General features: G+C 43.8%; 1 protein-coding gene and 1 pseudogene across 3 annotated transcripts in view; both read right to left on the reverse strand.

Annotated features, from left to right (window-relative positions):
* SPIDR (scaffold protein involved in DNA repair) overlaps positions 1–24,348 on the reverse strand; it is a 293,362-nt gene that overhangs the window by 85,372 nt on the left and 183,642 nt on the right. The gene's annotated exons all lie outside the window — the stretch shown is intronic.
* Positions 16,489–16,625, reverse strand: LOC132575581 (U1 spliceosomal RNA; annotated as a pseudogene).

Consider the following 24,348-nt stretch of genomic DNA (forward strand, 5'->3'; position numbering starts at 1 on the left):
CGGCGGCGGCAGCGAGAGCAGCCGGTGTGCCTAGGGAGGGGGTGGGAGTGCGCGTCATGGTGCCTGTGCAGCCGGGCCCTACAAGCCCTCGGGTGGAGCGGACTGGGCTCTTCAAGGGGAGCATGGAGCGCTCAGAGGCCTACTCTTTCTTGGCCGCCCTCAGCTGCTCCTTCCTCACTTCCTGCCTGCTCTTCTCGGCGCTCAACCGCCAGCAACGGGGGCCATACATGGACGAGGTCTTCTATGTCCCGCATGTGCAGGCCTATTGCGAAGGCTGCGTCACACAAGCAGGGAGGCGGGCCAAAGCGGGATCCCCCCTTACCTCTCTGAGGTAAAGCCTGTAGGGTTGCCAGCTCCACATTCATGAGCAGTAGCCTCTCCGTCGCCCCCTCCCCCCTTCTTATGCATACCGTACCTTGAAAAATACTCCCTATCCAAATCTCTTATCAGGTCATAATATACAGTATGTCACTTGGTATTAATATATGGTACGGTACTATAATACTGGTACTATCCATAATATGGATTCAAGGGCGGACCAGACTGCTGCTAGTGACATGGAGACAGGGAGGGCAGACAGGGAGCAGGGACCAATCCAATCAGGCTTTGTATACAGCCAACCACAGCACTGCACCATTGTACAGTACAGTACAGCATAGAAAATGTCCAGCAGTCAAACCCCTATCAACCCTATCATGGCACCAGCAAAAAGAAAGAAATATGCTGCAAGTTTTAAACTTAAAGTTGTAAACTTTGCCATGGAACATAATAATTGTGCTGCTGCAAGACAATATGGAGTAACAGAAAAGATGGTTCGGGACTGGAAATCAAATGAAAAAGCATTAAAGAGTATGCCAAGGGGTAAGTGTGCATTAAGAAGAGGCACCCCACACTGGCCAGAACTCGAAAAACATGTAGCAGACATGGTGGCTCAGCATCGCCAAAACGGTTATGTGGTGACACGAAATACAATACGCTTGTTTGCACTTCAGTGGGCCAAATCTAACCCAGATTACAGCAACAATTTTAAGGCCACTATATCCTGGTGTAGTAGATTCATGGCAAGGCATGATCTGGCACTAAGACAAAAGACAAAAATTGCCCAAAAATTACCTGCAGATCTGGATAACAAAGTGGATAGTTTCCATCGATACATAATACAACAGCGCACTAAACATGGCTATGCGTTAAGTAATATTGGAAATATGGATGAAACTCCAATGAATTTTGATATGATTGGAAATAAAACTGTCCATCAAAAAGGTGAAAAAACTATTTTGATAAAAACAACAGGACATGAGAAGTCAAGTTTTACAGTGGTACTAGCATGCACAGCTGATGGCAACAAACTGAAACCTATGATTATTTTTAAAAGGAAAACAATGCCAAAACTCAAGTTCCCTGCTGGTTGTTTTGTGCACGTGCATGAAAAAGGCTGGATGGATGAGGAGGGTGTGAAACTATGGCTGGATAATGTATGGAGCAGACGACCAGGTGGTCTACTTCAAAAACGTAGTCTACTTGTGTGGGATATGTTCAGGGCTCATTTAACTCCCACCACCAAGGAAAGGCTTGCGAGAATAAAAACAGATGCAGCAGTTATTCCTGCAGGATTGACATCATTGGTACAGCCCCTGGATGTGTGCCTAAACAAGCCGTTTAAAGATCGCATTCGAGAACAGTGGAATGAATGGATGGTTAGTGGCGAAAAGTCATACACAAAAGGAGGAAACATGCGTGCTCCACAGTTGGATGTTTTGTGCCAATTTGTCATAAAAGCCTGGAATGATATTGATGCACAAACAGTAATCAAGTCTTTCAAGAAGTGTGGCATATCAAATTCATTAGATGGAATGGAGGACGAGTACTTATGGCAAGATGAAGAGGAAGCTGAAGCTGAGGCCACATCATCTGACACGGAATTAGATCCATACGATGACTGCCTTGCAACTGTATCCCAAGATGTCATTGATGAACTTTTAATATCAGATGATGAACAGGAGTTTGAAGGCTTTTAAAGGGAAACTGTCACGCCAGCAAACTTGCTAGGGACTTGCCCAGCACTTGCTCTCTCCCTCTATTTGTTATCTTCCTTCTATCATTGACAGTTCCAGTTTGGTTAACAGCTTAGAAAACAAATAGCATGGCAGCTCCCATAGGTTTATTGTTTCGTTCAGCTTTAGTGAATTAGCCTCTGGCATTTACTATTGGCTGGTATAATACAGGATGGGGAGGGGTCTTAGCCACCCTCACACTATTTATGAACATTCCTTTGGGAGCTCAGCAAGGTCTGACGAAGGGGGCGTGTCCCCAGAAACATGTTACCTATCCCGTGGTTTTGCTGATCCAGTGTTTATACTCTTGATGTGCCTGTCATACTCCTATGTTTGTGAGTATCATTTTATCTCTGATTTACGGATCTACCGTATTAAAAGGTTTTACACGAGGTGGCGCCCGCTGTTTTTCTTCTTGTCTGCTACAGTGTGTTGCGAGAGTCCCTCTGGGTTGTGGGCTGCCTGCCTGTGTTCCTGAGAAGCATCTACCCGTCCATAGGGTCCACTTGGAGTGTTGCTTGCGCTGAGGAGGAGAGGAGTGTGTTGTCTTTAGTGAATTGCGTTTAATAAACTTGCACTGTTTTATGTTTACTGTACATGTTTGATAACATACAGCCTTGTGACAGTTTTCCTGCATGTCATAAGCATTTGAATATAAATTAACATGTTGAAATCAAATCTGATGTTCTTTTACCTTTTATTTGGTGTGTGGAAGGTGTGCGGAAGAGGGGGTAGTCTTATACGGCAAGTATATAACAAACTCTATATTTTGAGTGGAAATGTTGGGGGGTCGTCTTATACGCCCAGTCGTCTTATACGCCGGCAAATACGGTACTTTTCTCCCTTTCTCACAATACAAGAACTCGTGGGCATTCAATGAAATTGCTGAGCAGACAGGTTAAAACGGATAAAAGGAAGTACTTCTTCACCCAAAGGGTGATTAACATGTGGAATTCACTGCCACAGGAGGTGGTGGCGGCCACAAGTATAGCCACCTTCAAGAAGGGTTTAGATAAAAATATGGAGCACAGGTCCATCAGTGGCTATTAGCCACAGTGTATGTGTGTATATAAAATTTTTTGCCACTGTGTGACACAGAGTGTTGGACTTGATGGGCCGTTGGCCTGATCCAACATGGCTTCTCTTATGTTCTTATTAACTAAAAATTACATTTACTAACAGAGATTACATTAAAATTGCTAGCAATGCAAAACTAAAACCATAATAAATCATATGATGCTAACAGAAGGTGCCTCAAGAAAACCAATACTGGCTAAGCCAACACAAAACAAATAAGGTACAGTAAGTAGTTTACCAATGAGGGAAATTTTCATCATGGTTGTTCTGTTCAACGTTAGGCACCCCATCCTTATTTATATAACCAGTTAGTCATAAATGGGGAATTTTCTTACAAATAGCATAGTTTATCCTCACTTTTTAAAAAGACATGTTAAATAAGTCTTCAATAGCTGCATTTCCTAGAAAGCTGATTAAAAATACAACCAGAAGTCTTGCTTTTGTGTAGAAACTGAAAGATTGTTCCTCCTCAGGTACAAAAGCAGTCTAAACTTTTACTTTACATGAGCTGCATGCATACTGTTCTAATACATAATCTATGACCATTCAAAGAGCCTTTGCGTAAGCCAGTGATACGATGACTAACAACTCTGTTTCCATCAGAAGCCCTCTATCCTACGTAAGAAGTTTACATGCTAACAGACAAATGTTAACCAGCTGCAGCTGGATCCAGCTATAAAAAGCATTAATGAAAACACAAATACTAACTTCACCACCCCCACTCTTCACTCTCTTAGCCCCTACGTCAAAGCTGTGCAAAGGCATCATTTTCCAAGTGCTCTGTGTGAATGAACTGCCTGCTCTGAACTAGCTTGGCCTGGTTCCCTGAAGTTTGTTTACTGAACAGCATGTGCAGAGACGCACACTAATCATGGGGGAAAGACAAATCACATGATCTCTTGGCTCCGGCAACTGGTATTACCGATAGCCTTGAAATATGTGCTTTTCTGAGCAAATAAGAACAGGCAGAGGAGAATAAAAGATGTTCCAATAATGAACAATAATCTAAGAACAAAAGAATGTCAACTTGCACTACTGATCACAAAATATTATACTTCAGTAAATGTAGGAATTCTTCAATATAATGCATTTGTTGACTGAATCTGAGGAAACAGAACCTATGTATCTATTTACTTCTTTCCTTATTCATTTTGGCAAATATTTCACATACACATGAAGGATATCACTATAACTCTCATTAACGCATTGATGATGCTCTAATGATGTGAAAATTTAAATCTGAAAAGGTGGGGTGCACCATGCATGCATCATTCATGCACAGGAGAAGTCTGAATGCTTCTTTAACCACATGTGCAGCCTGTGCCTGTGTCAGGTACAGTCTGATTGCCACAATGTGTCACTTTTCTGGGGTGACTTTTTTAAAAGCTGAGAGACCGTAATGGTAAATTCCTAGTGTGATCCCACCTTAGACCAGCTTAATGGGCTATAGACTGGGTTAGTGGTCAACAAAACACAACAGAGACATTTAGCATGATCATATTCTACATCTGCTGCTCAGACAATACATTTGACCATGCATGAATGATCATGCATAAACAAACAAAGAAATTAGGTTGGTATAGATATAACTGAGTTTGTTACTCAACCTTGGCTGCATATAGCACCTCCTCCACAACAGCTTCTCTACTACAAAACCCAACTCCCAGCTATCACTTCAATGGCAATACCCTTAACCATGATTAATGCTAAGGAAAGTTCTTTGTTAAACAGGATTTGAATAGAATTAAAATGCTGTTTAACAGGGAACTCGGTTACCAAAAGTAGATTAGAAAGAGGCTTTTGAAAAAAGAGTTGATCTCAAATACTTTTGTATTAGAAGCTTTTGTATTAGAAAGATACTATACGACACTAAATTGTTCAGGGTGGTGAGAACCACAGAGGATTGTGAGGCACTCCAAAGGGATCTGTTGAGGCTGGGTGAGTGGGCCTCAACGTGGCAGATGAAGTTCAATGTGGTCAAGTGCAAAGTAATGCACATTGGGGCCAAGAATCCCAGCTACAAATACAAGTTGATGGGGTGTGAACTGGCAGAGAATGACTAAGAGAGAGATCTTGGGGTCGTGGTAGATAACTCACTGAAAATGTCAAGACAGTGTGCGATTGCAATAAAAAAGGCCAACACCATGCTGGGAATTATTAGGAAGGGAACTGAAAACAAATCAGCCATTATCATAATGCCCCTGTATAAATCGATGGTGCGGTCTCATTTGGAATACTGTGTACAATTCTGGTCACCGCACCTCAAAAAGGATATTATAGTATTGAAAAAAGTCCAGAAAAGGGCAACTAGAATGATTAAAGTTTGGGAACACTTTCCCTATGAAGAAAGGTTAAAACGCTTGTGGCTCTTTAGTTTGGAGAAGTGTCGACTGCAGGGTGACATGATAGAGGTTTACAAGATTATGCATGGGATGGAGAAAGAGAAAGAAGTACTTTTCTTCCTTTCTCACAATACAAGAACTTGTGGGCATTCAATGAAATTGCTGAGCGCACACACACACACATATTGGCCACTGTGTGATACAGAGTGTTGGACTGGATGGGCCATTGGCCTGATCCAACATGGCTTCTCTTATGTTCTTATACTGGTATTTGGTCCCAAACTGCAGAAGAACACTGTTGGTTCTGAACATTTTATCCTTTGAGCTGAATCTATTGTTTAAAGTCATCATTTGTTTTCGTAGGGAAAATGGAGTCATATTATCACTACCTGAGAATGAAGGTTCACACAATCAAAGAACATTTGCCCTGTTCCTTTTTAGCAGCTTCTCTCCACCCCAAGCAGATTTCCAAGCCTAGCATACCTTGAAGCCAGTTTTAAAAAATTCAGTGGGAAAAGTTTCTGAACAGTACACTGATCAAAATAATGTACTCTGTGCACATACCACGTGGAGATTTCACTTTATTGGGTCAAAGCTTTGTCCTCTAAAGACAAAACAAGTAAAAAGTGACTCATTTCTGTACCCACACCAAGACTGCTGGTGACAGCTGCAGTGTCTTTTTAATTAAAAACAGAAGGATAGCTGTGTGGATTAAACAAAACAGAGAAATTAAAGCATATGAAAATAAGATTTCTCAGGACAGACATAAATACTATTTATTTCATTAGCATTAGCATTCGCATTTCCAGCTTCACAAAATATAGATATCAAAAGGATATCTTACCATGTAGGTCAGTACTCCAAAAATGGACACTGCTGTACTATAAAGCAAAGCAAGGAAAATAATTTTTGGAAATCCACAGTGTGAAAAAAAGAAAGGGAAAATAAGGCTTGATAACTGGCAAAGGAATGCGTATAAAAAGACCAGTGTGAATCAGCAGACCTAGGTTCAAAATCCCAATCAAGGATTAATTTGATTCCCTTATGTAAACCTCCAATTCTCATCCTAAATTCTTAAAATGCATAAATATTATCGTGAGCCTACGGACAATTTAAAAAAAAAATCAAAACTGGATTATCATATCATCTAAAGATAGAATCCTACTACAAATGAACATAAACCCTGATTTGTTATCACTACAAAAGTAACGGGTACAACAAAGGAAATACAAATTAGATGTAGAAATTGTCTCCACTTTTTCTCTCTTTTTTGCTGACTTTATTCTTATGAACTATATATTTACACATGAGGAACTTTCTGGGGCTAATAGTGAAGTATGACACTTGTTTCACTACTTATTTCAGCAGATCTCAATTAGCCAGATTACAAAAATATCAAGCTACCTTCAATAATATTGCCATTCTTTGTTCTCCCCCCTGCTTTTCTTGAAAAAAGAAAAATGCCATTCTATTCCGCCCCATACCTCCAAAATCCATTAAAGTAAATTAAAACAAACACCAACATAGTGATTGCATATGTAAGGGTTGGTATTTAATATGTACCATATTTGATATACCTGGATTCATATACAGATTTTGGCTTCTCAAGGTTTATGCCATAAAGTTAAATCTGCTCCTAAAGTTATAGCAGATACCAGATCTACAGTCTTCTCTTTCTAGCCTTACTGTTCAATTTTTATAAGAGCTTGTCAAACACAATTACATCTGTACCTCCAGCTTAGAAGAGTAATCATGCATTTGGTGAGAAGTAAGGTTATGCAGCATAGTTGGATTCTGTTCTCAGCACAACACAAGGAACTGCAAATACCTGAAGTAAAAGAGGTCCAAAAGTTCCATACTTTTTACATAGGCCACTTTGGAATAATGCTTGACAAACAGCAGGTACTGGAAAATTACTATTTTCTCTTGAAAGTATTATCGCATATACTGGATTGCGGCCCTAGTTACCATTACAAATTGCCTGCCATAGACTCCTTGTGCTTCATACCACCGGACAATCCATAGGGAAATAAGAGCACACCTTCTTACACACTGCAGAAAAGTTTGCTTTTTGAGTTTACTATTCAAAGATAGTGAGAGGATGCACACAAAAGCTTGTACCTGAACTTAAACTTTGTCCTATTAGAGTAACATTTACCCGAGAGAGCTTCACATACATTGGCTCAGTAATATTTATTACAGCCCTGTAAGACTGTTCAGTATTATTCATATATTACAGATGGGAAGCCAGGAGACAATGATTTTCTCTAGGCTGTTAATTGAGGGCTCTCAGCCATTACATCAGGGGTCTCTAACATGGTGCCCATAGATGGCATGGCACCTAAGAAATGTTTTTAGAAAACAGATTGAGCTGGGTAAGGCATTTGCCTAGCAAAGTTTCTAACTGGTCATGGGAGATCTGACAAATACTGCCAGGTATTTCTTAGTTAGCTCAAAAAGTATTGTATGTATGCAAGAAATATTTTTAAGCAATATGCTTTTTCAAAAAGGCATCCTGTAAAGCAGAGCTTTTGCCTGAAATGCTGAAGAGTTACTGCTAGAGTTTTGCGTAACTTCACTTCATGACATTTTGTGGTTGTAAATGACTGGGGAAGGCAATGGCAAACCACTCTGTAAAAAAGTCTGCCATGAAAATGTTGTGAAAGCAACATCACCCTAGAGTCGGAAACGACTGGTGCTTGCACAGGGGATTACCTTTACGTTTATGCCATTTTGTTGTTAATAATAATAATAATTTTTTATTTGTATCCCGGCCTCCCCGCCTAGGCAGGCTCAGGGCGGCTAACAACATTTCGTACATATACAATAATAAATAAAAACACTGGATTTAACAATAAGAACTTTAAACATTATTTAAAAACCAGTTGATGTATTTAAAAATTCATAATTTGAATTGATCTGGCAGCAATGATGGCATTCTGACGCTAGTTTCTGCCAGTTTAAACAGATTCCATGATGACATAGGTCCTTAAAACAGGACCGTGTTGGCGGGTCCTTAGTTAACAACAATTCAGCAGTCGATGTATGCTCGTTTAAAGAGGGCAGTCTTGCAGGCCCTGCGGAACTGATCAAGGTTCCGCAGGGCCCGGACCTCCTCAGGGAGCTGATTCCATAGGGCAGGGGCGACGATTGAAAAGGCCCGTGCTCTGGTATTCTGAAACTTGATCTCTTTCGGCCCAGGGATAGTCATTTTATTTTTTCCAGCTGACCTCAGTGCCCTCTGGGGTTCATATGGGGAGAGACGGTCCCTCAGGTAGGCTGGTCCTCGGCCATACAAGGCTTTAAAGGTAACAACCAACACTTTGTACTGGACCCAGTATGTAATTGGCAGCCAGTGCAGTCCACGCAGCCCCGGCCGTATGTGCTCCCATTTTGGGAGCCCCAACAACAGCCTGGCTACCGCGTTCTGCACCAGCTGCAACTTCCGGGTCCGGCACAAAGGTAGCCCCAAGTAGAGGGCATTACAGTAGTCCAATCTTGAGGTGACCGTTGCATGGATCACTGTTGCGAGGTCGCGACGCTCTAGGAAAGGGGCCAACTGCCTTGCCCGCCTCAGATGGAAGAATGCTGACTTGGCAGTGGCTGCTATCTGGGCCTCCATTGATAATGAAGGCTCCAGTAAAACACCCAGACTCTTTACCTGGTGCGCTGATTTCACTCGTGCGCCGTCGAAGGCCGGGAGAGCTATTTCCCCTCCCAGGTCGCCGCGACCCACACAAAGGACCTCTGTCTTCGCTGGGTTCAACTTCAGCCCACTCAGTCTGAGCCACGTCACAACAGCCTGTAAGGCCCGGTCCAAATTCCCTGGGGCGGAGTCAGGCCGGCCGTCCATTAGTAGATAGAGCTGGGTGTCATTTGCATATTGATGGCAACCCAGCCCAAACCTCCGGGCAATCTGGGCAAGGGGGCGCATATAGATGTTAAACAACATTGGGGAGAGAACTGCTCCCTGAGGCACACCACAATCTAGTGTGTGTCTCTGGGATCGCTCATCCCCAATAGCCACCCTTTGTCCCTGGCCTGAGAGGAAGGAAAAGAGCCATTGCAAGGCCAACCCCCCAACCCCAATGTCGGCGAGGCGGCGCGTTAGCAACTGATGGTCGACTGTGTCAAATGCCGCCGACAGGTCTAGTAACATCAGCACTGCAACCCCGCCACAATCCAGTTGCCGCTGGAGGTCATCCACCAAGGCGACCAGCACTGTCTCCGTCCCATGGCCCGGCCGGAAACCAGACTGGCACGGGTCAAGAATATTGCGCCCACCACCCTGTATAAGACTTCCAGAGGTCCCCGAAAAGGTTGGGTACCCTTGCATTGCATAATACCAGCACCCAAAAAAAGAATTTAATGTATAGCTGCATCTGTACTACCAGTATGGGTGTTTTGGGTTGATATGAACCTGGGGAGAACTTGCTAGCCAGGACTCAACGTTAATCCTACTCAGTCCCACCCCCAATGGGGGTGTAAAAGAACTTGAAATTTTTGTACTATTCTGTTAATTAATGGATAATTATTTGATGTTCATATTATATTTCAGTATTTTATATCTCTTAGTCATTTGGGGTTTTAAAAAAAAAATAAGAGAAAGGCAGAGTATAAATAAATGGACAAGAATCACTAAAAAGTTTTTCATACTCCAGTACTAAATGTTTCACTATGTATTAATTTTTGACTGGCATGAGACTTGTATGGTATCAGCCCTGTATGGTATAATTCACAGGTGTCAAACCTACAGCCCATGGGCCAGATCCGGCCCGCAGAGGGTTCCAATCAGGCCCTCCAGCAACTGGCTGCTTCATTCTCCCTTCCCTGTGTTCAGTCGCCATTTTGTATTTCTCCCCACTCCCAGTGATCAGCCTGCCAGCAAAACAGCCTTTATTTGCTCCTTCTCTCTCCCCACTCCCTTTTCCCAAAGGGAGGAGGAGAGAGGAGCCTTAGCCAATGAAAAAGCCTGGCTCTATAGCTCTGCAGGATGATTATGTTTGCCAGACTCAACTAATCACCCTGCAGAGCTACTGAGCCCAGTCTCTCTCTCTTCCTGGCTGAGGCTCCTCCTTCTCCTTGTGCCCTGGGAGAAGGACGGAAAGAGCTCCAGCTTCCTTTGCCCAGTCCTCACCATTGGAAGAAATACAAACAGCACTTTTAAGACTAGCAATGTTTTATTGAAGGTTGGAGCTTTTTGCCTTGCTACAGAGAAAGAAAGAGGGAGGGAGATTTGTAGGGCTTGTTATGGATGCAGCTGGGTTCCCCTCATCTTTTTCATTGTATTCATGTCCTCCAGTCTTTCTCAATAGGAAAGTATGTGAACTATTTAGAAGAGAAATAACAACAAGCTAGCATTAGGCTGTGTGTGTGTCTAGCCCAGGTTAACCAGGAAATTTCCATTGATTTTTCTTTCATATTTTCCTTTGATTGGGGATCTTGAATTTAGACTTCCCAGATAGTAGGCTGATACTAATCATTGTACATGGCTGTCTCTGTTCTTGTACTGCCACATAGGAGTTGTAGTTATTTTTCTGGAGAAGACAAAAGTTTTGCAGACAAGCACATAGCCCTCAGTCTGTGCCACGGCACCTTCACATAATCTTGACCAGCACATGAAGCAATTTATGTACAAAAGCTCACAATGCCCAGCTGCTTCATGTTTTCTTCTGGGACTGAGGCTCAAAGCATTGACTATGAGATCTTTGTAATGAATGTCAATAAATCAAAAGTAAGTTTCCAATTTATAGATGTGCACACTTGAACAACATATTCAAGACTGGTACAGCACAGACGTTGTCTGCCGTTTTTGATGCAATAATTCATAGCAAGAGATGACATTTATCAGATTGTAAAACAAAATATTGCAAGAGTGCTAATGTTTTAAGTAAAAAAAAAAATTGTGTTTGTCTGCGCCCCCATTATACAGTTTATATGTCCACTACCTGGCATTACATTTTATGACACATGTGGCCTGGCCCAACAAGATCTCATTTATGTCAAATCTGGCCCTCATAACAAATGAGTTTGACACCCCTTGTATAACCAGTAGCTGCAGGCATCAAAACAATTCCAAGTTTTTTTGTTGGAGTTAATCATCTGTAAACTTAAGTGGTGAATGATATATCATTAATCTGCATAGTTAATTAAGATGCCTCCCCTGACACATTTCAGCACCTTTTGAAATGTTATTTGCTAGAGGCTATCCCATCATTACCACAGCTGGCCAATTAAAGTATGATTTCTATAAACTCCTGTTCTTCACTTACTTTACCTTACTTACATTTTCTCATGAAATCTCTTTTCATTCTCCATCACAGAGCTAAAAGCAGGTGCTCTGTACATCACCTTATTTGGGAAAGAGGAATTATTTACTGGAGGACTGGACTGAAGGGAGTTCAAGATTAGACACACAACAAACTCTTTCTGATCACAGGAATCCCAGAGAGCTAATCCCATACAGTAGCTTTATAACACTTAACAGAGCAAAACATCCCATGGAAATAAACGAGCTTAGGCTCAAGTACCTCTTTGTAAGACTATGACCTACATCTCCTGTACTCCCTTTGGGTATACAGTATACAGCTAAAGTAAGCTACCACACTAACACTAGACTTAGACTGCCTAGCTACCTGCCTACCACTCACTCCCCTCCAGGCACTTCATTATTCTCCAGAACTTTGCTAGGTACTTAGAAAATACTTAACAGAGGCTTCATTGGGAGGTGGTGTAGCACAGTGGCTCAGGATATTAACTGTGATTTCAGCAATCCCCTGTTTAAGTCTAATTTAATCAAACTCAGCAGGCCTAAGGTAACTATTTCTTCTCTTAGTCTCCCATTTGGAATGAACTACATTGGATGATAAATTAAGATGAGTTGCCCCTGTAGCCTGATGAATTCAATAGGTTTTCAGGCATCAAAGATGGTGAGGGGTCTGGAGACCAAGTCCTATGAGGAAAGGCTGAAGGAGCTGAATATGTTTAGCCTGGAGAGGAAATGACTAAGAGGTGATATGATCACCATCTTAAAGTAACTAAAGGGTTGTCATATATAGGAAGATGTGGGGCTGTTTTCTATAGTCCCAGAAGGTCAGACCAGAACCAGTGGATTGAAAATTAAATCAGAAGAGTTTTTGACTAAACATTAGGAAGACCATTAGGGTTTGTAGAATAGACAGGTTGCTTACCTGTAACTGTAGATCTTCGAGTGGTCATCTGTGCATTCACACTTGTGGGATACTGCGCCTGCGCCGGTCCCCGATGTCGGCCGATGTCGACGCCTCGACGTGAGGCCGACTCGCCACTTCGCCGAAGTGACCCCGCCAACGGAGATCGCCGTGTTAGGTCGATCTCTGGTTCCGATACTGGCGGGCGCGGCCAATGAGCGCTGCCCCTGGGAGTCGATGGGCTGCGCAGCGGGGAAGGTGGGACCTTCCTCGGCGGCTCGATGGTGATCGGCGCCGATACGTCGGGGGAAGGCGATGGTGAGCGTGGCCGCTTTCGCTTCTCCTTGGCCTTCACTTTCTTGGAGGAAGACTCTCGCCCCGCGTCCTCCCGACGCTTCTTCGCGGGCATCTCCATCGACCCATCAAGGGCTCGTTTCGTGGGGCCTCGCTCCGTCGGCGCTTCCCCTTCCACCAGGGTCGCATCGGCCGATGGGACCGTCGGGGCCTGGGCGTCCGCCATCTTCGGTACCGATGCCGACGGGCCCGCCGTTGATTTCGGAGGACGAAGTGCCGAGGCAGTTAATGCGGCCGATAGCCTTGCCGCCCTGTTCTTCCTCGTTTGCTTGGAGAAGCGGAGGCAGTGTGGGCAGGCCTCCACACGGTGCGCTTCACCCAAGCAGAGGAGACACAGGGAATGGCCGTCTGGGGGGGCGATCTTCTTCCCGCAGACCCGGCACCTCTTAAAAAAACCCCAGCAACTGTCCATAGACAATCGTCGCTAGGAAGGCCCTCCCAGAGTCCTCTGAGGGGGGGGGGGAAACTGGGGAAAAAAACAGCAGGGGGAAGGCCCCAGAGGGCGATCCGCCACAACACGCACCCGAAAAAAACACTTTTTTTTTTAAAACTAACTAACTACTAAACTAACTACTACTCTATCAAAAACAACAAACAGGCTATATATACAGAGAAGAGGGGAAAAAAGGGCAAAAACCCGAAGCTCACCGACCGGGAACACGAGGAACGCAGCTTCTTCGCGCAGCGGTCAGAAAGGAACTGGCGGGATTACCGCGATGGTGCCGTTGGGCATGCGCGATGGGACGCCTGCGCATGCCCAGTGGCGCTGACCACGGAAAATTCCCGGGCTTTCTTACAGATACCGATCGGGGACCGGCGCAGGCGCAGTATCCCACAAGTGTGATGCACAGAGACCACGAAGAAGATCTTTCAGGATCAAGTGCCGTGTTCTACTGGAGAAAGTTTTCCTTCCAGACTTTTCGTTCTCAGCTGCGGAGAACATCCTCAGTGGCGTTGCAGCCGGAGCAGGCGCTCAGACCTTCTTGGCTGCTGTGCATTGAGTGGGGCCAGGGCTGCTGGAGAGCTGCTATTTGTAGGCTGGAGGGGGTGTGATGAAAGGGCAATTGTTTTGTGGATGTGCCCATTGTTTGGTGGGGCTTCCTGGAAGGGTAGTGATAAGGAAACTGGCTGTTGAATGTGACCATTGTTCTGTGTTAATTGCTGGGAAGGTTGGAAGGGGTTTGAAGATAAGGAAGATGGTTGTTGACTGTGCTGATTGTTCTGTGGAATTTGCTGGTTGTTCTGAGACTTTCTGCAATTTATAGCAGAATTGCCCTTTCATCAATTGCCCTTTCATCATTATAACAATTGCCCTTTCATCACACCCCCTCCAGCCTACAAACAGCAGCTCTCCAGCAGCCCTGGCCCCACTCAATGCACAGCAGCCAAGAAGGTCTGAGCGCCTGCTCCGGCTGCAACGCCACTGAGGATGTTCTCCGCAGCTGAGAACGAAACGTCTGGAAGGAAAACTTTCTCCAGTAGAACACGGCACTTGATCCCGAAAGATTCTACAAACCCTAATGATGTTACCAGCCGTGAAAACCTGAATTCTTTGATTAGGAAGACCTTCTTGACAGAGTGGTTCCTCAGTGACACAGACTTTCTCGGGAGGTGGTGGGCTCTCCTTATTTGGAGGTTTTCAAACAGAGGCTAGATAGCCATCTGAAAGCAGTGATTCTGTGAACTTAGGCATATCACGAGAAGGAGGGCAGGAAGGGTTGCATCAGTGCTTAGTTCTTGTGGCCTTTTCTTACACATCTAGGGAATGCTATTCACCACTTTGGGGTCTGTCAGCAATTTTTCTCCATGATCCTGGAGGGTTTTTTGCCAACTTCTGGGCATTGAGCAGGTGTCACTGGGATTGTGTGTGTGGGGGAGGTATTTTTGAGTGTCCTGCATTGTGTGTGTGTGTGGGGGGGGGGGTGGACTAGATCAGGGGTGTCAAACTCATTTCTTAGGTGGGCCAGATATGACACGGGTGAGCCAGATATGACACAAATGGGACTTTGTGGGGTTGGGCTACATGTGTCATAAAATGTAATGTGAGGCAGTGGAGATACAAACTTTATAAAAGACACAGACAAACACAATTAAAGATATTATATTTTAACTTAAAATACAAACATGCTTAAAGCTCTTGCAATATTTTGTTTAAAATGGAAAGGGGGGAAATAGTGGGATTTGGCAATACAATTTTTAAAATAAAACAAAAAAAGCACAAGGATCACAACGGAAACTAAAAATATAAAATGGTCTGAGCCTGGGAAAACAATGAAATGGCATTGCAAGCTTCTTCTACTCAGATTGACTATGACTCTCCATTGTAATATCTCCCTTTGGCTGTGGGTCCCCAGGTTAGAGTACTCACTAGGCACCAGTTCTCAAGTCCACTGAGCAGAGACAAGCTCAAAGCATCAACCCTTTATTTGCAAGGACAGAACTTCAGGAAGCAACAGCTTCAGCTGGTCAAAGGAACTCTGCAGCACAAATAAAGTTGCAAGGAAAACATGGAATGGAATGGAGACCTTAATGGAAAATCCACTCTGCATTTTCATTGCAGCTTTGCTTCCTGCTACAACTGGCAAAGACAAGGAAGAAAGAGCAGGAAACTTCAGCAGCCTTGGAGCTTCAAAGGGTGAGGACAGGAGCGGGGGGGGGGGGAAGAGCCCCGCAGGCTTGATTAAAGCCCTTGGTGGGCCAGTTCTGGCCCACAGGTCAGATATTTGACACTCTTGGACTAGATGACCCTGGAGGTCCCTTCCAACTGTATGATTCTATGAGTTAAGTAACTACCATTCAGTCTCAAGTGTACCATCATTGAGCAAAGTGACTGAAAGAATGGTGGCTGGCCAACTTCAGATTTCTGAAGCAGATTGTTTAGATCCATTCCAACCTAATTATGGGACTGAAACAGCCCTGATGGATAACATGTTCCAGGACCTTTCAGTGACTTCAGATATCTTAAATCATGGTATCTTTCTGGATTACCCTTCACAACTGGGAGGCACTGTTCTGCAGTAATTCTAGTCCTGCCTTGAGGGCAGTTTTGAAAGTGTGGCGCTGAGGGACTGATGCTCTGCCCCTTCGTCTGTAGGGTCCCCCAAAGTTCCAGCTTGTTCTTCATGCTTTTGGACATCTATGTTAAGCCCTGGAAGAGGTCATTCAGAGATTCACTAAGCTTTATCTCATGCTACCAGCAGATCCCAGGGAGGCTGTGGAAACTGTGAACAGGGGTCTAGAGGCAGTTTTGGAATGAATGGGGGCTAACAACAAGCTAAAACTTAATCCTGACAAAACAGAAGTCTTACAAGTAGTTGTAAGGTTTGAACTGAGAAATGGGTTACCCCCCTGTTCTGGATGTGGTTGCACTCCTGTTCTGGATGTGGTTGCACTCCCCTCCCTGCAGAACAGTGCACTCCCTTCAAAGGAACAGGTTCATAGTTTGGGGGTACTCCTGTATACTGGTCTCTGTTGGATAAGCAGTTGACTGTGGTAGCCACAAATTATGCAGTCACATTTCCCACATTTGAGGAAATCGCAGGGGTTAGCACACCTGGAGTGCAATGGATGAGCCTCACCCTGGGAAAACCTCCTTCGTGATCATGGTGTCTCCCCTGCCATGCAAGACTCTTTTTTTTTTTAATCGCTGGCATATACTCAGTAACAGTTTTGGGCCTTCCTTCTAGTGTTGTTTGTGTGTTTAAGCAAATTTTATATTTTAACTGCATTTTAATTATTCAAATGTTTTTATATTTGCTGCCTTGTGGACCTTGATTGGGTAGAAAGGTAGCATAAAATGTTTTAAATAAAACAATAAATAATGTTGGTATGCTATTACACTGCAATGAATAGTAAGTTAATGTATGTCAAGCACTTTGAAATGAAATACATTATATAATATTGCAAACTAAGCTAATATTAATATTATTTTAAACATTTATATCCTGCAAATAATCAGGAAAATTTTGGCTCTTGAGTGGCTAACAAGCAAGATGAATCATAAACGTATAAAAAACGATGTTATAAGAGTATTGATCCTGTATTTTTAAAAAACAGGTGAAAATTCACAAAAAATCAGGAGAAATTAAAACATCCTCTTTGGAGGCAGAATATGCAAGTATTGCACATTCTGTGTAACTTGCATGGATGGGCTCTGCTGGAGAGTTAGAAGACTATAAACAGAATATATGCAGACATGCTTCCAATAGGAAACCAAGATATTTAAAGCCTCTTGAGCCCCATTTAAGCTTCTCTGAGATTATCAAAGGAACAGAGAGAGATGAGGTAAATAATAAATATAAATAATTTTAGAAGAGCTTCCAATACACACATTGCTAATCTCCCCAGCTCCTGCTACACTTTAGGAATAAACAAACAAACTTCCAAGTAGAATTAGATCACTATACTCCAACTTTCTAGAGATGTTTGATTCAAATAATAAAGGAAAGCATGTAATCCCTGCCAAATAATAATGAGACATTTTTATGAAAGCACTAAAAACATGATAGCGTCACTTAAAAAGACACTGAAGTTTCTATCTTGCAGAATTCAGTGAAGCACGTGTAGATTGCCTGCTTCCTGTTTATCTTGCACTTGAAAAAATGCATCCCAGAAGAATTAGTGATGTTCTTAAAAATCATATGTTTATGAATGTTTTGTTTAGAAACTTTTAGCAAAAAAAATGAATGGTATGCTGTAAACAGAATGAAAGTTGCCCACAAAAGAAAATAGTTTGACAGATGCTAACATCTGCAAACATGGATTTTCCATAACTGTCCTTTCCCTCCCTCCCATCCCTCTTTAACCACAATAAACACTAATTTAAAATGTCTTGTGTAACTCAAGCTCGGGTATTCCTTACAGTAAAGTGACCTCAATCGCAATTTAACTACCTTGAAATGTTAGCAATAGTATTGGACCCATTATCTTTATTCAGTGTAGTTCTTGAGATAAATTTAATTATATTTGTGTTAAGATAAATAAGTGGACAAAGCGTAGGAAAAACAAAAAAGCATTAAAAAGTTTATGAATAATTGAGATCTGAATCAGGTAAAGGAGATGTATTATATTTAGAATTGTACAAGTTCATACATTCTCTCGGCTTGGCTTCGCGAACGAAGATTTAAGAAGGGTGCAATAGTCCACGTTTGCTGCAGGCTCGCTGGTGGCTGACAAGACCAATGTGGGACAGGCAGGTCCGGCCACAGCGGTTGCAGGGAAAAGTCTGATTTAGGGTTGGTCCTGTAGCAGTGCGATTCTTCCTCAATCTCCTTTTGTCCTCAAGACCAGCTATGCATGCGTTCTCAAAGGAAGAGACAGCCTGGTGGATGGTGTGCCTCCATGCTTTGCGATCTGAGGCTAGGTCAGACCACTGGTGATGGTTGATGTGACAGGTGCTAAGGGATTTCTTCAAGGAGTCCTTGTACCTCTTCTTTGGTGCCCCTCTATTTCGATGGCCGGTGGAGAGTTCGCCATACAGGGCAATCTTGGGAAGGCGGTGGTTTTCCATCCTAGAAATATGCCCTGCCCAGCGCAGCTGCATCTTCAACAGCAGTGCCTCAATGCTGGTAACCTCCGCCCGCTTGAGGACTTCAGTGTTGGTCACAAAGTCACTCCAGTGGATGTTGAGGATGGTGCGAAGGCAGCGCTGATGAAAGCGCTCAAGGAGTCGCAGGTGATGACGGTATAAAACCCACGATTCGGAGCCGTAGATGAGGGTTGTCATCACAACCGCTTTGTAAACATTGATCTTTGTGCCTTTTTTCAGATGCTTGTTGCTCCACACTCTTTTGTGCAGTCGGCCAAAGGCACGGTTTGCCTTTGCCAGCCTGTTGTCAATCTCCTTGTCGATCTTGGCATCTGAGGAGATGATGCACCCCAGGTAGCTGAACTGCTGGACTGTCTTCAGAACTGATTCACCCACAGTGATGCAGGGGGGGGGGTGATAATCTTCCTGGGGTGCAGGCTGGTGGAGAACTTCTGTCTTCTTCAGACTAACTTCTAGGCCGAATAGCTTGGCAGCCTCTCCAAAGCAGGACGTCATATGCTGCAGAGCTGATACCGAGTGGGAGACGAGTGCAGCATCATCAGCAAACAGTAGCTCTCGGATGAGTTTTTCCATTGTCTTGGAGTGTGCCTTTAGTCGCCTCAGGTTGAACAGGCTGCCATCGGTGCGATAGCGGATGTATACACCATCGTCATCATCTAGATCTACTGCGGCTCTTTGAAGCATCATGCTAAAGAAGATCGTAAAGAGTTCATACAGAAACACATTAAAAGCTGATGAAGCATAATCATTTCCACTGCAAGGATTTACATTGCATAAGACAAATTAGAAATGCACATGCTCCTCATTACCTACATCAGTTACCATCCCCACCACAAAAAAGACCATATTTTCTTTGTGGAGAGGGTCTGTTGATGGATTCTTCCTGGCAGGGGAAAAAGTTGTGGATGGAAGAAGAAAGCATCTCAGTCTTCTCCTACTCTTCCAGCCATTGCTGCTGCCATGCTGCCCACCAGCTTTTTTTTCCTGCCTGACAGTGGTGGTGGTGACACTAACAGCCACAATTCACATTCTTTATTTCTTCCCTGACTCCCCAGCTCTGGTTGGCCACTCTCTTTGTCCGGCTTCTTCCCTTCTACCACTGGCCTCTTTTCACCTCCCCTCCGCACAGTACAGTGTCTTGTGAACTGTTTCCTGTATGTTATCTGCACAAGCACAGATAACGTTTCTAAAGTTTGGGTGTGTCTATAAACCCCGCCCTTTTTTGTTTGAAAATTCTTATTCAAATCTCAAGGATTCTCTGTATGTGATTCCAGGGCCACATTCATAATTAGATAGGTGATTTCTTCTTTCAGTTCCAATACATAGTTTAAGATAACACCCCCCCCCACACACACACAATAACCCATGAAGATCTGTATGGAATGTAAGTACACCAAATTTAACTCCAGGTTCATCACATCTAAAAAGTTTGTGGCACTATCTCAGATATGGTTAACAGTCTTAACAACCTGAAAGCAGACCAAGACCAAGGAAAAGAGTTTTCACAGTCAACGTATATTGATGAAGCATGCATTGATAAATGCAGCACAGGGTGGCATGATCTGTGCAATAAAATTCTCCAGCATCCTAAACACATCTTCTCCATGGATACTTGTGGCCAGCAACTCATAGAACAGTTAACCCTCTTTCCCAGACTCATCTTTCAGGCCTTGTGTATACCATTGTAAACGAGAAATGTTTGCATGCAAAGTGCAAAGCAGATGTTCACTTTCATTTCTGCCACTACTCGATCCAAAATGTCTTTGCTCATATAATAGATTAAGTTTCTCAAAGTGCCATCCAAAAGTCAGCAGGTTCACTTCCACTTGTTGATCCCCAAGGACAAGTCAATTCTACTTGATGAGGCCTGACAAAATCTATCCTAATGATACCGTAGCTCTTACACTGAGCAATATAGAGAGCAATGCTGTAGGAAGCTTCAAGAACAGCTTCATCTATCTGAGCAAAGTGTCAAGCTACTATTCACAGGAAAATTTCAAAATATCTTCCTTCAGTTTAGAGAATTCAGTATCTTTTCCTGCAAGCTTCAGTGACTTCACTGAAGGTGGTCATTTAATTTGCTAGGTGTCACACTCTCTGCACTAAGAACTTTCTTGTAAAGAATGTATTTGAGGCTTTTCAGTAGACTTTTCAACAGAAGCCTCACTGTAAAAAGGTGATTTGTATGACATTTCCTTTCCTGACACCCAGGATTCATTTAATAAAATAATAATTTAAAAAAAAATCTTAAAAAATCGAAGTAAAAACACACCATTAAAATACTTCAAACCAAACTAAAACTCACATACATAAAATAATAAAATATATGACAGGAATAAAAGATTATGGAGGAAACACCTCATTAAACCAAAAATTCTCCACCTGTTTGTAGAAGAGGACAACAGATGGGGACAGACAAATCTTTATGGGAAGAGTCTTGGGCCATGGCCAAGGTAGCCCTCTGCTAGGTTGCCATGTGCCTAGTCTCAGAGAGCAAAGGTGCCAAAAGTCCGAATCAGAAGCCGATTGCAACTGTCAGGTAGGTTTGCAAGGCAGACCTTCATATATGATGGTCTCAAGTCATGTAGGGTTTTAAACTGTGCCTAGATACAGATTGGGAGCCAGTAGGCATGCACCACAGTGGCCACTCTACACCTTTTCTGCCCAAGAAAGGCCACAGCTAGCTAACTACTTAAAGCTGGTAAAGGCACACCTGGCCACAGCTACCACCTGCTTATCCACCAATAGCCCTGGATCCAAGAACATCACTATACTAAGGATCCTTCCTTCAAGGGGAGTGCCACCCCATCCAGAATGGGTGACACCTTAAGTCCTTTGCCAGACCTTCTGTTCACCAGTAAGACTTCCATCTTGTCAGGATTAAGCTGCAGTTTCTGAGCCAGTATCCACTGCAAAATTACCTCCAGGCATTGGTTCCTAGTTTTTACATCATTCCCAGGACTGGCTGTAAATGCAAGATGGAGCAAACTGTAATTTGCATATTGTTGACAATCCAGCCCAACTCTCCAGACAACCTCACCCAGTGGTTTTATGTTAAAAAGAATAGGGGACAAGATGGAGCCTTGCAGGCCCACACAGGCCAAGGGCTGGGCAGCAGTCTCTGAGCACCCCCTTCTGAAACCTACCCTCCGTGGACGGTGAGAGGATAGCTCCCTGCGGCACTCCACATATGAGTGGGTGCCACACCACCCTCTGTCCCTGTTCACAGAGAAAAGAGGAAAACCATTGCAAGGTTACCCCCCCCCCCGTACTCCGGCGACACAAGGCAGTGGGTCAAAAAGTCATAGTCAATCATGTCAAACGCTGCTGACAGATGAAGAAGAATCAGCAGTGCCGACCCGCCTTAGTCCAGATGTCTTCTTAGGTCATCTGTGAGGGCAACTAACACCGTCTCTGTCCCACAGCCCGGGCAGAAACCGGACTGGAATGGGTCCAGAGCAGATGTTTCACCCAGGAAAACCTGCAACTGCTCTGCAGAATTCAGAAACATTCAATTTAGTTTCAGTTTCATTCCGTAGAACCCAAGATGGAATGGTGAGTTCTTATTGTTGGCAGACTGGACTTAGATTACACCCAAAGTGGGTAGTTTAGAAGGTATGGCTTAGGGAAAGAATGTCACCAACAAGACCAGATGGTGCTGAAAAGCCAACTGAAGTTAAATCCAACCAAGATGGAGGTCCTGTGCCTGAGTTGAGGGGTGGGTGGGTCTGTGCATCCAACTCCCAGCCTTGGATGGTGCTGTTTTGGTGCTGGCCCAACAGGTGAAGAGTTTGGGAGTGATTCTGGATGCCTCTCTTTCTATGGAGACCCAGGTCACGACGGCTGCCGGGTCTGCCTTCTACCATTTAGAGCAGATCAGGCAGCTAGTACCATATCTATCCCCCCAAGACCTGGCCACAGTAACCCATCCAATGGTCACTTCCAGGTTTGAACTACTGTAACTACTGTAACTCACTCTACACTGGCTTGCCCTTGAAGGTGATCCAGAAACTGCAGTGGGTGCAGAATGCAAAAGTTCGCCTGCTGACTGCATCACCTGTACGGTGAGCATATGGCACTGCACTGGCTGCCCATAGAATATTGGGTCCATTTCAAGGTGTTAGTCTTGACTTTTAAAGCCTTGTGTGGCCTGGGACCAGCATACCTGCGGGACTGTCTCTCCCCGTATGTGCCCCGGAAGTTCTTTCGTTCAGCCTCCCAAGATCTTCTGACCATCCCTGGCCCGAGATGCCCACCTTGCCTCTAGCAGGGCCAGGACTTTCTCAGTCCTGGCCCCAACCTGGTGGAATCAGCTCCCCTATGGAGATCCAAGCCCTACCTGTTTTGTTAGCCTTTTGTAGGGCCTGTAAAACGAAGCTGTTCTGCCAGGTTTTTGGATGAGGTGGTGGGCATCTACTTGTTAAATCAGTTGGCCTCTCCTGCAGTACCACACTGTGCTACCACACTACTGTACCATCCTACTATATCGTTCTGTTGGACCATCCTGCTGTATTACTAATTCACTATTGTAACTGATTTTATTGTGATTTTATTGTAATTTATTGTAATTTTACTATTATCTATATTGATGTACTCTGCCCTGAGCCCCCATGGGGAAATGGGCAGAATATAAATAAACTAATAATAATAATATGAAATTGTATGAAGTGTTTTTAATGATCTTATTGCAATTTTATTCTAGCACTATGTTGTTTTAACTGTTGTCAGCTGCCCTGAGCCTGTCAGGGGAGGGCGGGATACAAATGTAATAAATAAAAGTTACAGAGCTTTCTGGATGATGCTTCCATGCTAAACCCTTTCCAATCTGGTTTCCGCCCAGGTCATGGGACAGAGACGGTTCTGGTCACTCTCACAGATGACCTCCAGAGACATCTGGATAGAGGTGGCTCGGAAGTACTGATACTTTTAGATCTATCGGCCGCGTTTGACACGGTCGACCATCAGTTGCTGACCCGCCGCCTTGCTGATGCTGAGATACAGGGTTGGCCTTGCAGTATACCTTAAGGACTGCATACCTTAAGGACTGCCTTTCCACGTATGTTCCCTGGAGAGCACTTTGGTCTGGGTCACAAAACCTCCTCTCAATCCCTGGCTCTAAGGAGGCCAGGCTCATGACAACTAGAGCCAGGGCCTTCTCTGTAGTGGCCCCAAGCTGGTGGAATGAGTTGCTGGAAGAAGTTAGGGCCCTGCAAGAGCTCATACAGTTCCACAGGGCCTGTAAGATGGCACTCTTCCACCAGGCATTTGCAAACTACACTGCTGGCCACTACAGTTCTCAGGAAACCTCTGGACCACCTCTTACAAGCTGCTCTATAGCAGAAGCAGAAAGAACCATCTAAGACTCGCCTGTAGAGAACATAAATCTGAATGTAAGATCATAGCATCAAAATGTTAATTTTCTATGTTTTTAAATTGTTTTATGGTTTTTATATCCTATTGCATGTCTATACCCATGCATACGCATGAGCATGTAAGCCGCCCTAAGCCCGCTTCAGCGAGAAGGGCGGGATATAAATGGAACTAAATAAATTAAAATAAAATAAAAACTTCCTCAAATCTTACTTTTTCCAGGACAGACCAAGTTCTAGTCATTTTATTAAGTGATACTATCTCAGGGTATGGCAGAATTAGTCAGGATACAACACTCTTGCTGAAGTTAAAGAAGTCTGGCTTTGTCAGTACCAAGATAAGAAGGACAATGAATCCTATTGATTCTATTGTCATTCCCCACTGCTATGCCTGGGGCTGCTCTGCTGTAGCTGTTGCTATGGGTTCCCTCCTCA

This window comes from Heteronotia binoei, chromosome 7 (genome assembly GCF_032191835.1).
Source record: "Heteronotia binoei isolate CCM8104 ecotype False Entrance Well chromosome 7, APGP_CSIRO_Hbin_v1, whole genome shotgun sequence".
Taxonomy (NCBI): Eukaryota; Metazoa; Chordata; class Lepidosauria; order Squamata; family Gekkonidae; genus Heteronotia; species Heteronotia binoei.